Source organism: Balaenoptera borealis, assembly GCF_965194805.1.
Source record: "Balaenoptera borealis genome assembly, chromosome: 8".
NCBI classification, from domain to species: Eukaryota; Metazoa; Chordata; class Mammalia; order Artiodactyla; family Balaenopteridae; genus Balaenoptera; species Balaenoptera borealis.
The window spans coordinates 70,390,386-70,402,942 of NC_138865.1; the positions used below are offsets into that span (position 1 = coordinate 70,390,386).

Consider the following 12,557-nt stretch of genomic DNA (forward strand, 5'->3'; position numbering starts at 1 on the left):
TGAAGAATGACTGCTCACAGCTACACATATGCCATCCATGCTTGTCCATGAAGACTGTCATAAACCATTGTCCTCAGCCAACATCTTACCGTGAAGATCTGAGAACTGATTTACCAGTATAAACTAACTACTTCCCACAACAGTTCTCCACGGTCATGGTTAGGTGAAAGACAGGTTCACAAAGCCAGCAGACACATGGAGCTTGGCTCTCTCCCACTCAACCCCCTCTGGTCCCCACTGCACCCCTTCCTGCCATTTACCAGCTCTCAAATATCGACAGCCTCTGTGCTTAGGAGTGGGATTCCAATCATTTCACTTCCTAAGGCACTCAGTTGCATTTGTAACACACCAGCTGTTTCTGAGAACACATTCTTAATATAGGAACAGCAAGAAATTCTGCTGTAGCTGTCCCAAGCCATGCTAGAGTGCTACCATGGCAGTAACGTCTTGTGGAAAAATGAAAATCAAAGCTGAATCTTTAAGGAACTTGGCCAGCTTCTCTCTCTGAATGCCTTTTTCACCCTAGGTTTGCTCTCATCACAGGAAGCAGGCCTGGGTACTCCTTGGAGAACAGGGTCAGGTAAGGTGGATCTGGCCACACTAGAACACAGTGCAGAAAAATCACATAAATCCCAAGCAACATGTCCATGGGGAAGGAAAATCAACAGTGAGAATTCAGAACTGATTAGGCAGCCTACTAGTCAGAAGTCCTAAACAGAGTGGCCATAATGCACCTGCCATTTCAAAGGCCTTTGTTACGAAAAGCAAATTAAAGTGGATTTTTTGGTCTAGAAATATGGATCTGTTTTTTCACTATAGATGGTCAGAACGCACCACTCATCTTAAGGATGACTTGACATTTCTTGTTCTTTTATTAAAGAAAGTATGGTATTTAAGAGCATGGACTTTGGAGTCAGGCTGTCTTGGGTTACTGGATTCCTAGATTTGCTGTTTCCTAGCTATGTAAACTTAAGCAAGTTACGTGACTTCCCAGGACTCAGTTTCTTTGTCTTAAGGAAATAATTCACATAAAGTGCTTAGCACAATGATTGGCCCATATTAAGCCAACTACAAATGTAAGCTATTATTAGTATGCTCTAATATCTTTCAAGTCATTAAATTAAATTTATTTATTTATTTATTTATAGTACATAAGAAGAGAGGAGCTGCTCTCCTTAAGATTATTAATGTTCTAAACTGGATGGAATGGAAGCAAAATCCTGTCTAATATAATCTTACTTTCAACACTTTCTTTGTGTTACTGTTTGCAAATCGGCATGTCCTTCCGGGGTATTTATCCAAATTGGCAATCTTTCCTGTCTTCTTTGGCAAGGTGAACTTGCTCAGTCAAAGAGAATATTGGTGATAGAGAAAGAAAAAATACATTAGCAACAAGGGATGGGGGAGGTATGACCAACCAACCAACAAGGGATGGTTGACATTTATCAAGAGATGAAGATCCTCTGCTGTTTTTAACCGTATGAAAAACCAGTGATTTCATCATATAAAACATATAGACCCCCAAATCTCAGTTGTTTGACATGATAAGACTTTCTTTCTTACCCATGTCAAAGTCCAACATGGGATGGAATGGGAGTATATGTTAAGGGGTGGGGTGGGGAAAAGCGCACATCGAGGTCTCTGCTCCATGCTGTCATTTAGGAACCAGGTTCCTTGTGTCCTGTGAGACTCCACATGCTTTAGGACCTCATTCTCCTCTGCACCCATCCAGCAGAAGGGGAAAGAGAGTCTGTTCAGGTCATGGGACCAGATCTGGAATTTGGCCAGAATATAATCATATGGCTCTACTTAACTGCAAGGGAAGCCAGGAAATGTGTTTCCAGAAGGCAAAGGAAACAGGTTTTGCTGAGTCCACTAGAGTGCTAGACCCTCTCCGTTGCTCACCCAGACATTTAGTCTTTGGCTTCACCTTAAGATCAAATTTCCCTTTGAGATCCCCAAGCTTTTGGTCAGTCCTTCCCAATGGCTCCACATCTTAAACACATCTAACAACCTTGACTGAAATGTTAAAATTTCAAGAAAACTTGATTTTTTTCTTTCAGTATCCCAGATCATGTCTAACAATAAATCTAGTAACAATTTAAACATTATGTATGGAGCTTACAACTGTAGGCGCCGCCTAAACATTAGCGTCAGCTGAGGGAGCGAGGAAAACATTAACGTTAGAGCCCATCATGTTCTTTCAGGATTTGAGATGATCTTTGGGTTTTGAGTAACAGTCTCCCAATGGTACATAAATTTTTATTATTAATAACCACATGTAACTATATACACCTTTAGCCACCTGGTCCTCATAAACGCTGCCAGGAACAGCTCATTGCAGCTCAGGGGCCCCTCCCACACTCGAGGAGGTGCAGAAGCAGATGAGCGTCTCCATGTATCTTCCACCCTTAGGGAAGCCAGGGCAACACAGACACAAGAGGAATAGTGAACTGAACTCAGACAGGATCTTCAAGTTCAAGGACAGGGCACTGTGAGGAAGGACAATGAAGCCTGTGGATCTCCACGTCCCAGAGCCGGTGCTAGAGGCAAACTGGACAACCAACCTGGCTCAACATTTCAAATGCCCATCACCTCCTTTCCACTTCAGAAAGTGACTTTCTTGTGGTTTTGCTACCTAAGTGGGTACCCAGCTGAGTGGCAAATATCCAGATCCTCAAGGGAGCTGAATTCCTATCTGAGAACAACCAGGGCAGGGGATAGTCACCTAGCCCTCCCCTACTGTGCCCCCATTTGACAGCCCCCCTCCGGACTCACCTAATGCCAGTTCTACTTTTCTTAGCCAAGATGCACCCAATTTTAAGTGAAAGGAATCAACAAGAGAGACAAGCCTTTGTAGGGAGCTTCTGTTTTTGCTAACAGCAATCCCCTCTCCGGATCCCAACCAGATTGTCTTATGGTTTCTTCCCCTGCAAATCCAGTCGTTTCTGGGCCTAATATCTGAACTCTCTCTGTCCTGTCCACTGTCTGGGGAGTGGCTATGCAGACTCTTTTAATGACACATTGAAGTTACCGCCCCTCCCCCATCACCATCGCCAAGTCTCTAAGAGCCTGAGTGTGTTGTGTGCTTATGTGCAGACAGAAAATGAGAGAGGCTGAGGCCGTTCAGCCCAGCCTGCCTTTGTCGGTGCTACAGTGCAGAGAGAGCCTGCAGTTACTGGGGTAGCCAGCCTCCGCAGCCCCTGACATGCTTTGCTCCTCTACGAGACAGTAATACATTACAGGTGTTATAACTTCTCCTCAGAATCAGACTGCCTGGGGAACTGTAAATCTAAATCATGGCTGCCCTCAGGAAACCTGTCGGCCTGTAAACACAGTGAAATGAGTGAGATGAAAGCATCTGAGGGAGAAAATGAATTTCTGGCATCCCACTGAAGTCTATTTCATTTTTACAGGCTGGTCACCCCCCTGTGGCAGAGGCAGTGCCTGGGAGGGACAGGTTCCCTCCTGACTGACAGCTGACAAGCGTGGCTCCTCCTGGAAGCCTTGGCTCCGGGCTCTCATCAAGAGACAAGAGCTGCTGTAGATTCTGAGTGTCCCCGGCACAGCTCAGAGTGCCACCTAAGACGCCGCCAAGGTCATGGCGGGTTTTCTTTTTGGGAGGCTGGGCCTGTCTGAGCAGGTATTCGAAATCAAGGCCATTAGCATGTGAGGTGGGATGTGTGAAAGGGAAGAGAGGGGACAAGAAAGGAAGGTAAGGGGGAGAATGAGGGAAAGAGGAAGAGAAGTGACTCCCCAGAGAATGCACAGATGCTGGAATTTCAGGGTGCACAGTCCCGGGCACCTGCAGAAAGGCGGCAGCCGGCCGAACACTGCTCGGGGCAGTAAGCGCCTCCCCGGGGCTGCAGCAAACATAAAGCCAGAGCCAGGAAGTCATATCATCATCATCATCATCATCATCATCATCATCATCATCATCATCATCATCATCATTTTACCGTGACAACCTGAATGTCACAACAGCCAAACCAGAATCTTCAGCTCTCAATGGAGAAGAGAGTCCAAAAGCTCTCACCAGAGAGAACAATGGGTCACTCTGAATGGAGGAAATTATTTCCCTCTGATTTTCAAAATAAACTTCCCTCTGATTTCATTAATGTGAATTTTTACTGTAAATTCAACCATATTGCCTTTTGTGACATGGGCCATTGATGATTGATTGATTGATTAAATGGCTAACTGAGGTCAGGGTGAAGGAGTTAGTTCAGTATCCTCCCTATTTCGGATGGACGCAATGCCAAAGACAATAATGAACCAGAATTACTTCTCCTATTCCCATGGAATTCTACACAGAAATCTGAAAACAATTTTCAAATTCTTAGTAAATCCCCCAAACTCACATTTTACATGCTTTGGCAATGACTGCAAAACTGCAAAGTCCTGTTTTTAGAAAATCACCTCAACTGGTTTGTAGTGTAAATAGTATTTTAAAGAGTCGGAAATAATGTCTTGATATTTCAACTTCCAGATTGTTGCTATAGAAGCAGTAAGAGTGCAGTGGATTCCAGCCTAGAATCCAGAGCCAGACTGTCTTGGAGCAAACGCCCAATTTTCTACTTACTAAATGTGTAATCTTTGGCAAGTATCTTAACATCTCTGTGCTTCAGTTTTCCCATCTGTCAAATGGGCATAATAATTGTTGTGTCCTCAAGACTGTATGAGGTTTGAGTTGAAACATATAAAATAGATAGGACAGAATCTGGTATATAGCAAGCAATAAATACTATCATTAGTATTGGAAGTGAAGTGTCTAGTTAATTATGATACATGGCTTTTCATCTAAACAAATGTTTTTTGCCTAATAATACTGTTAAGAAATAGGTGCGTGTGGGTCTGAAATTTATGCGATATCCATTATGCCTTTAGCCAGCAATGATCTTCCCCTGCAGACACCTTCAAAGCTGGGAGAAATTTTATTCATTCCTGGTGGTCCTGCTCCAGTGGAACCCCCTCCCCGCTGCCTTCCTGGACTGCTCCAGACAGCCTCAGCGACTTCCTCCCTTATCCTCCAATGTCTCTTTGCACATTCCCAGAACAGAATGTTCCAGTATGGGACCAGATTCTCTAGCACCCAGCAGAGCAGGAATTCCATCCGGTGCATGTTTGTATTCCCAGGGCCTTCCATGGAGGAGGAAAGAGGAGAGAAGCTATAGAGGGAAGACCCTTATCTCAGGGAAAGGTCAACCAATGGATCAAAGACCTTACTGATGATTCTAGAGAGAGCTAGAATGATAAGTCAAGGTCTTGATAGCTACTTTCCTAGATGATTCAATAATTTTTTTTTGTATCCCCCAGAAGACAACATGCTTATATCATAACAGATTAAAACTGAATACATCTTAAAACCATACCCAGTTTTCACATTTGGTTTCATGTTGTCTTGCCCCAAACTGCAAGGACAATTTTTCCCATTACAGAGATAATGCTACTGAGGATTACACCTAAAATAATTATTCCAGTCACAAAGAACGTGGCAGTCTGACTCCAGATCCTATACCCTTCTCACCATACCTCTAAGTTAATATTTATTTTTCTGAGTATGGATTAGAAATAAAATTAGAGCATATGCAAACTTCCATTTCTAATATGGGGAAGACAAAACTCATTTTTGTCTCCCGGGACCATTTGACCATTCAAATTCCTTTTAAATTCAACTTGTTTTTCCAATTTCTTCTAATACTTATAAACATGCAGTTTCTAAAGCAAAAGAGCATTTTCGGCCAGAAGAGAAAGCCTAGGTAATAATAATGAGAGCTAATAATATGAAACACTTATAGGTGCCAGAGTCTGTTCTAAGTGTTTCCCGTGGATGAATCATTTAAACCTCAGGTATTCTTTTATATGGGACCATCAAACTTGTATTAAGGTAATTATAATTTGTCCTTATTTCCATGATCATGTTGCATGTCACATACTTTCAAATGCTTCAGTGCACCCACACAGCAATGGAAGTGTCCTTCAGTTATCATCTCAAGGTTCCTTGCTGACAGAGTAGTGTTTCTCAGAGTGGTGAGTAGGATTAGATTTACAGACATCACAGAATTGTCACCTCCAACGCATTGCTTGGTCTGAAAGTTATTTTCTATTTATTCTACAAGTGAAACCATGGGAAAGGTGAAATAAATGACTGAAACCATCCAGGGATCTTTCCCTTGGTCTTCAGGAACTAATATTAATTCCAGGTACATGTTCAAATGAATGAGCAAATATGTCATTGGGACAGAGGCTGAGAACACACAGTGTCTGGGCAATGTTTTTCTTTCTCTCCTTTTCTCTCTTGTTCATTTCCTGTCCACTCTCTATGGCTTTCTCCCTTTCCCCATTCTTGGTGCCATGAATCAAAATCCTTCCTATATTTCAACTATAAAATTGATGGTGGGGAGTCTTCTGAGAAATTTCTTTCTTCGCATTCTTCTCACAGAAAAGACAGAGCTGGGTGGGGAGAGAGATGTTATGTCATATCAGGCAAGTGTCTGAAACTTCAGATCAGACCAGTTTCCACAATCTGGAGAAATATCGTTCCAGCAAGTGTTCTCTTCCCTCCAAATCCATTTTCCCATCCATGATTAGAATCAATTGCCAACAGATGGTAATTTCTGAGAACATGCAAAGAGCAAATCTTGTAAAGCTGGTAAAAGTAGTTCCCAGTAAGTCTTCATAGGGCAAGACGTAGGTCCAGAACTGCTATCAACTTTCTCTGAAATATATGGGAAGGGAAGCACCAGGAGATGATGGAATTCTGTGCAAACTGCTGGAAATAAAATGCAAATGGAGTTACCATGACTGTCTTTTTTTTTTTTTTTCCAAGTAAGCACTGCTTTTATTTTATTTTTAACTTGTTTTTGAATTTTATTTTATTTATTTTTTTATATACAGCACGTTCTTATTAGTCATCCATTTTATACACATCAGTGTATACATGTCAATCCCAATCTCCCAATTCATCACACCACCACCCCCCCCCCCCCGCTTTCCCCCCTTGGTGTCCATACATTTGTTCTCTACATCTGTGTCTCTATTTCTGCCCTGCAAACCAGTTGATCTGTACCATTTTTCTAGGTTCCACATATATGTGTTAATATACGATAGTTGTTTTTCTCTTTCTGACTTACTCCACTCTGTATCACAGTCTCTAGATCCATCCACGTCTCAACAAATGACCCAATTTCATTCCTTTTTATGGCTGAGTAATATTCCATTGTATATATGTACCACATCTTCTTTATCCATTTGTCTGTCGATGGGCATTTAGGTTGCTTCTATGACATGGCTATTGTAAATAGTGCTGCAATGAACATTGGGGTGCATGTGTCTTTTTGAATTATGGTTTTCTCTGGGTATATGCCCAGTAGTGGGATTGCTGGGTCATTTGGTAATTTTATTTTTAGTTTTTTAAGGAACCTCCATAGTGGCTGTATCAATTTACATTCCCACCAACACTGCAAGAGGGTTCCCTTTTCTCCACACCCTCTCCAGCATTTGTTGTTTGTAGATTTTCTGATGATGCCCATTCTAACTGGTGTGAGGTGATACGTCATTGTAGTTCTGATTTGCATTTCTCTAATAATTAGTGATGTTGAGCAACTTTTCATGTGCTTCTTGGCCATCTGTATGTCTTCTTTGGAGAAATGTCTATTTAGGACTTCTGCCCATTTTTTGATTGGGTTTTTTGTTTTTTTAATATTGAGCTGCATGAGCTGTTTATATATTTTGGAGATTAATCCTTTGTCCATTGATTCATTTGCAAATATTTTCTCCCATTCTGAGGGTTGTCTTTTCGTCTTGTTTGTAGTTTCCTTTGCTTTGCAAAAGCTTTTAAGTTTCATTAGGTCCCGTTTGTTTATTTTTGTTTTTATTTCCATTACTCTAGGAGGTGGATCAAAACAGATCTTGCTGTGATTTATTTCAAAAAGTGTTCTTCCTATATTTTCCTCTAAGAGTTTTATAATGTCCAGTCTTACATTTAGGTTTCTAATCCATTTTGAGTTTATTTTTGTGTATGGTGTTAGGGAGTGTTCTAATTTCATCCTTTTACATGTAGCTGTCCAGTTTTCCCAGCACCACTTATTGAAGAGACTGTCTTTTCTCCATTGTGTATCCTTGCCTCCTTTGTCATAGATTAGTTGACCAAAGGTGCGTGGGTTTATCTCTGGGTTTTCTATCCTGTTCCATTGATCTATATTTCTATTTTTGTGCCAGTACCATATTGGCTTGATTACTGTAGCTGTGTAGTATAGTCTGAAGTTAGGGAATCTGATTCCTCCAGCTCCATTTTTTTCTGTCATGACTGCTTTGGCTCTTCGGGGTCTTTTGTGTCTCCATACAAATTTTAAGACTTTTTGTTCTAGTTCTGTAAAAATGTCACTGGTAATTTGATAGGGATTGCATTGAATCTGTAGATTGCTTTGGGTAGTATAGTCATTTTCACAATATTGATTCTTCCAATCCAAGAACATGGTATATCTCTCCATCTGTTTGTGTCATCTTTGATTTCTTTCATCAGTGTCTTATAGTTTTCTGAGTACAGGTCTTTTACTTCATTAGGTAGGTTTATTCCTAGGTATTTTATTCTTTTTGTTGCAATGGTGAATGGGATTATTTCCTTAATTTCTCTTTCTGATCTTTCGTTGTTAGTGTGTAGGAATGCAAGAGATTTCTGTGCATTAATTTTGTATCCTGCAACTTTACCAAATTCATTGATCAGCTCTAGTAGTTTTCTGGTGGCATCTTTAGGATTCTCTATGTATAGTATCATGTCATCTGCAAACAATGACAGTTTTACTTCTTCTTTTCCAATTTGTATTCCTTTTATTTCTTTTTCTTTTCTGATTGCCACGTCTAGGACTTCCAAAACTATGTTGAATAATAGTGGTGAGAGTGGGAAACCTTGTCTTGTTCCTGATCTTAGGGGAAATGGTTTCAGTTGTTCACCACTGAGAACGATGTTGGCTGTGGGTTTGTCATATAGGGCCTTTATTATGTTGAGGTAGGTTCTCTCTATGCCCACTTTCTGGAGAGTTTTTATCATAAATGGGTGTTGAATTTTGTCAAAAGCTTTTTCTGCATCTATTGAGATGATCATATGATTTTTATTCTTCAATTTGTTAATATGGTGTATCACATTGATTGCTTTGCATATATTGAAGAATCCTTGCATCCCTGGGATAAATCCCTCTTGATCATGGTGATGATTGTCTTTCTTATTTTAAATTATTCATTTGTAAAGACAAGTTTGCTCTTAAAGGCTGGCAGATTTTCATGATTCGCTTAAAAGCTTTGACACTGGACACTTCATTTAATATTTTATCCTTGTTTTATGTCTTCCACAGTGCTTTATGGGGAGCACTGCAGTGCACAGATGCTTGGCACACAATTCGAGGATGGGTGGAAGAAAGAAAGAAGAAAAGATCACTCTTTTGACTCGGGTTCCAAGGATGGCAAAAGGAACATAAAAGAAACATGTCAAAATCTGCAATAATCTGAAGTCAAACAATAAATGCTGTTCAAGGTTCGCTTAGCCCTAAATATAGAACGTACAGTATTCAAGTCAACATCACAAGTTTTTCCTTGAAATTTTTAATCAGAATAAATCTACAGCTGAACACCTCAAGGTGTGGTGTTTGAGATCCTGATGAAAAGCTTATAGGCAGATGTTATGGTTTTTCAGGTCAAAAGCAATATTTTTTTGTTTCTTCATTGTTGAAAAAAGAATCTGCCTTTAATATTTTTGAAGTCTGATAGGAAAAGTGTGTTTTTAAAATGTGTCTCTACCTTTAGAGAAACCAGACACTAATGGCTTTAAAGTAATTCTTACACACTTTAGGATAAATGACATTCTTAAAAAATGTCTGACTTGGTATTTACACGTATTCATATTCCCCAGGCTTCCTGTCTAGTTTGTCAATGCTTGCATACGTCCGTAAGAAGAATGCTTTAAAAGGAGAAAAATTGCAGTGCCGGACAATGTAGAAATGGCACAATGAGGCCCCTCCTTCTCTCTTACCTAGGCACCCGCACCAAAGTTAATGGAATCTATCTTTATACCAGTGGTTTTTTCTGAGTTTGAATTGACGAACTCCATGAAATTGAAGCTGGGACTAGCTCTTAGTCTGTTGATTTCTGTCTCAGTCTCATAAATGCCAAGGGGCGTCCTAATTAACAGAGTGGCGCACAATCAGCGTGTGCTGGAACTGGCAGAAGGCAGACGTGCCCTCTGACCGGCGGCGGTCCAGGCTGCTGGGACCTATGGGGGCTGTCTCACACACATTTGGCAGCATTTCCAGGGTTTGGTATCACTTGCAGGGGTCTGCTCCGTCAATCCTGAACGGCAGATTCAGAGTGTAGGCCGAGAGACCAGGCAGCGCCAACCTGCACACCTTCCAGCTGGAGGAGCAGGGATTCAGGAATATAGAGTGTGCCCCCCACCCCCAGGCTTTAAATGCACAGGGGCAAGAGGGGGAAGATAGGGGGCATCCTCTGCTCCTGCTCAGCCTGCAGTACAGAAGCTTCCCAGATCCTTCATCTAAGTAGCTTGTTCTTGGCAGATCAGGAGTCCCAGAGCGCCTGTGTTCTTCTAATCTATTGCTCATCACTGTGGTCCCTCTTTATTGCAATGCTTCTTTAATTCTCTTTCTCTCTCTAAGCACCACAAAGGCAAGGTATTATATCCATGTTATTGACTATTTCAAGTTTCTTGCGGCTGTTATAACCAATTACCACAAACTGGGGGACTTAAAACAACAGAAATTTACTCTCTCACAGCTCTGGAGGCCAGACGTTTGAAATCAAGGTGTGGGCAGAGCTGAGTCCCCTCCAAATATCCCAGGAGGGGAGAATCGGTTCCCTGCCGATTCCAGCTTCTGTCGGCTCCAGGTGTTCCTTGATTTGGGGCTGTGTTCCTCTGATCTCTGCTTCCGGGGTCACGTTGCCTCCTCCTCTTGCCTCCTTCCTCTGTGCTTGTGTTTCCTCTTCTGTCACTCATAAGGACCCTTGTCCTTGGATTCAGCCACCATCCCCCCCCCATCCCCACATAATCCAGGATGGTCTCATCTCAACATCCTTAACTTAATTACTTAATTACCATTTTCTTTAACTTATTTAGTCTTTTTTCATATAAAATAATATTCATAGGTTCCAGGCATTAGGACATACATATTTTTTGGGGGGGTGTCACCATTCACCCAAGTACACTGAGCATTTTTACATCCAGTGCCTTGCACGATACCTGGGCTGTCGTAAGGGATCCATAAATATTTGTTAAAAGAAAGAACAAATGGTTCTGGCCCCATGTCTTAGTCCGCTGGGGCTGCTGTAACAGAATACCATAGACTGGGTAGTTTATAAACCACAGAACTTTATTTTTCACAGTGCTAGAGGCTGGGAAGTCCAAAATCAAGGCACCAGCATCGTTGCCTTTTGGTGAGGCCCCTTGTCCTTGTTCATAGCTCACAGCTTCTTGCTGTGTCCTCATATGTTAGAAGGAGTAAGGGAGCTCTGTGGGGTCTCTTACAGAAACACTAATCCCATGCATAAAAGCTCCATCCTCATGATGTAAGCATCTCTCAAAGGTCCCACCTCTTAATACCATCATATTTGGGGGTTAGGATTTCAACATAAGAATTCTGGGGGGACACATTCAGACCACAGCATTCCACCCCTGGCCTCCAATATTCATATCCTTTTCACATGCAGAACATATTCATTCCCTCTCAACAACCCCCAAAGACTGAACTCATTCCAGCATCAACTCAAAAGTCTAAATCCAAAGTCTCATCTGTCTAAAGTATCATCTAAATCAGCCATGAGTGAGACTCATCCGTTCCAAGGCAAATTTCTCTCTAGCTGTGAACCTGTGAAATCAAACGAGCTATGTACTTCCAAGATCCAATGGTGGGACAGGCATAGCATAGAAATGCCCAGGCCGAAAGGGAGAGGTGGAAAAGAAGAAAGGGGTAACAGGTACCTACTAAGCCCCAAACCTTAAGGCCCACAGCAGTCGGGGGTTCTGCCTTCTATGGCTTTGGGAGGCCTGTCCGAGGGCTCTGCTGGCCACGGCCTGTGCTGCAGCTCTCCTGGGCTGGGGTCCTGGGACAGCCCATTCCCATGGCTCTACTCGGCCTTGTTCTAACCGTGGGTTCTCTGCCTGGCACCACCTCCACAGCTCTTGTGCCCTACGTGCCTGCAAAGGAGGCACCACGCTGATTCCACCAGGGCTTAGCACCTGTGCCTTTGGAAGAGCTGGCCACCACACCAGCACTGCACAGGGCCCACGGGAGCAGGAGCTGATGCAGCCAAGGGGTGCGGAACTAGAAAGTGAGGAGGAGCCCAGCGGCGAGGTAAGGCAGCACTGAGCAGCTGTGGCCCCTCCTCCGGGGCCCTGGCTTCTGTTCAGATGGCTGACAGATATAGTCAAAAAGCTGTTTAGTCACACCTTTGTTCTCTCTTGAACATGTTTTCTTGTTTTTTCCAATATGGATAGGCTGAGAATATTCCAACTTTTCAACTTCTGTTTCCCTTTTGACAAACCTACCTTCAAA

At 42.2% G+C, this 12,557-nt stretch overlaps 1 long non-coding RNA gene across 1 annotated transcript in view; it reads right to left on the reverse strand.

The window, feature by feature from the left end:
- Positions 1-12,152, reverse strand: part of LOC309634109 — a 334,079-nt gene extending 321,927 nt beyond the window's left edge. Inside the window, exon 1 of the long non-coding RNA XR_014247860.1 lies at positions 1-12,152. This exon is cut by the window's left edge and continues 19,709 nt beyond it. This is a non-coding gene — a long non-coding RNA (uncharacterized lncRNA).
- Positions 12,153-12,557: the final 405 nt, after the last annotated feature.